The sequence below is a fragment of the Cimex lectularius genome, unplaced genomic scaffold (genome assembly GCF_000648675.2).
Source record: "Cimex lectularius strain Harlan isolate CLEC.00 unplaced genomic scaffold, Clec_2.1 scaffold15, whole genome shotgun sequence".
Classification (NCBI taxonomy): Eukaryota; Metazoa; Arthropoda; class Insecta; order Hemiptera; family Cimicidae; genus Cimex; species Cimex lectularius.
This window is the reverse complement of record NW_019392667.1, coordinates 114,512-117,244: the sequence shown is the minus strand read 5'-3', so window position 1 is coordinate 117,244 and position 2,733 is coordinate 114,512. Positions and strand designations below refer to the sequence as shown.

The 2,733-nt window shown below is 37.1% G+C and overlaps 1 pseudogene; it reads right to left on the bottom strand.

The window, feature by feature from the left end:
• Window positions 1-1,202: 1,202 nt before the first annotated feature.
• On the bottom strand, window positions 1,203-1,864 carry LOC106673747 (annotated as a pseudogene).
• Between the last annotated feature and the right edge of the window lie 869 nt (window positions 1,865-2,733).

Below are 2,733 nucleotides of genomic sequence, written 5' to 3'. Positions count from 1 at the left end.
TATCAGCGGGTTCACTTTGGCAATTCATATCGAGAGACGTGGTTGTAGAAGGCCTTCAACCTGATGATGAGCTAACGGCTCGAAATCCGGTTCGTTATTCTAATTGTTATTATTTTTTTATAATAATTTAATAATGTTAAGGTATTATTCTAATTATTTTATTTTTATATTTATTTATTATTATTATTTTTATTTTTTTAATCTTTAATCACTAATTTACAATTAATTTCTTACAGTATTTACTATTACAATTGTTATTTGTGTTATAATTCCCGCTTTTCGCACGTTCAAATTGAGCGCCATTAAAAACCCAGCTCCTCATTGGAACGTCGCGTTGGCGGGGGTATCAGCGGGTTCACTTCTCCAATTCATGTTGAGAGACGTGTTTGTGGAAACCCTTCTATCTGACGATGAGCTAAAGGGCTCGAAATCCGGATCGTTGCAAAACAACTTAATGTGAGTAGGAACCATCTTTTTTAAAAAGGATTGGATAGTTTATGTTAATTTTCGTGCTGGATTGGGCTAAGTGGAACATTTATGATTTGAAACATAGAAATTATTGTTCTGAGGATTTTAAATTGAAAGGAATTCTATTAAGTTAGGAACGCTTAGCAGACACGTAAAGTTCAAGTCCGTATGTCCAAATAGGACAATGTAAAGTCTTTTGTTTGTCAATGTGCGTTTATTAAAGTCTTTAGAGATGACGTTTCAACATGACAAAACGTCTATGTGTTTAAGGTAGGTTCCACGTCAGTCTTTTGTCCAGCTAGAGCTAAATAGTTCACAACAATGCTGGGAACATTATTATTAAAATATAAACGTGGGAGGGTTTTCCTGTTTTGAGTAAATATTATGCATGAGTTCACTAAATTCACTAATTTCGTGGTCCGCTTGACCAATTTATCTCAACTAAAAACCTTAATTAATTGTATTATGCATGAGGTTTTGGGTTCGTTGACCTCGATTCTCTTCTGTTGGAGCCGTGGTACAAGTACGTGCACGTAATTTTTAAGAATTTTGGAAAGCTATGGCGGCTTTTGTCAGTGGAAAGGATTGCGGTATCATCAAAAGGTAGTAGGGTGAGTAAACAGAGTTGGCCTGAAAATAGGATTTTATGGTAATATGTTGCGCATAGAATGTGCTTGAGTTTCCACAACAGTCAGGCTTGCTGTACAACCAAGAACAGGACAAAAATGGTTTATTTTAGGTGATAAAAATCATCGGTATCCATGAGTTGACAACAGCAGTGTAAGGAGTTGTACTTGAGATACTTTTTTTCCTGCAGCTTTAGTCAACTCCTTAAGATCCTTCCTCCTGCGGGTGTCAAAAACAGCTCTCACTTTCTTCTTGGTCTCAAGAGCTCTAACGACATCCTTGTACTTCCAGCCAACTTCATGTGATAGGCGACCGAGATGGCAGTAAGCTCTGCCAGGTTTAAGACAGAGGACCCTCAAGGCTCTTGGGACGACCATCCTTTTCCTCTTGTCGTAAGGGGAAGGACAGCCTTCGTACAGTTTGATCCTCCTCAAAGCTGCCCTCTCACGTTCAAACTTGTGCGGGACCATGCCTCTAATTGTCCTGTACAAAATTTTGCTGGGCGCATGGATTGGGGATAATGGCCTTCTTGCAGGATTGATGTTACATCTTTTTCTCAAGAAGGACAGGTACTTCAGTTTTCTCCTGAAGAAATTTCCAGAAATGTTGATCTGTTCTGTCCTCACGACGACGACCCTCTTTCCATTAAGGGCTGCTTTTGCGATCTCAAGAAGGTGGCCTTTCCACCTTCGATTAATATGGGCTTGTCGCTAAACCCAGTCATGGCTCTTGCCGGACGATGTGGAAGGTTGGAAATAACGTATTTGTTAGATTGACTGATGGATTCGAAAAAGTTAGGAAGATTATTTACTCGACTTTCTAGGTTTAGAAAGAAAATTTTCAAGTGATGGAGAAAAGAGTTGTGCGTAGGACGGCTTTGAATATATATTTTAAATTATTGTATAATGTAGTTGGCATCGAATGGAAATGATTAGGTTATATCCTGGGCTATTTGTTTTTCAAAGTTTTGGGATAACCTGCTTGACTTCTTTTGGAGAGAATAGTTTCGGAGCTTACCAGTTGATTTGTTTATCAGTTATTTCGAGATAGGATCATGACATCGTATGATATTAGCTATATGGAAGAGAAAAAGTTTGAAAAATATTGTAATTTGTGAAATTTTGGTCAAAATGTGTGAAGCAAAACATCTTTAAATCTCTAATGTCTACGTCACGAAAGTTTAGATTCTCATTATCATGGCAAGTGTGTGAAAAAACTCTGGTGAAAAAATCGGTGACTGAGTGGCTAGGAACTCCTTCATTCTTTACTTTAGATTTAATTGTAAGATATGAAAGCCAAGAATAACCTTCTCTATTATCTAAGGTGTTAAGAAGAAGAAGAAAAATAACTTTATTCTGGGGACTGGTGTTCCCTAAGAATAATATACATTAAATAAATAAAGGAAGTTTTTCTATGAAATTGAGAATAAAATGAAATAAAAATCTTGGCACAATGTATGCAGGTAAGACAAGCCGTAAGAAAAAATAACAAGAATATTAAAAAAAATATCAAATATTAACCTAAGGTCTCTGATTGGAGGGAGAGGAGGTTATTATACAGGTGAGATTTAAAGGAGGAAAAGGAGGCAGCGTGACGAATAGAAAGGGGAAGGGAGTTCCAGAGTTTAGGGGCTCGGAT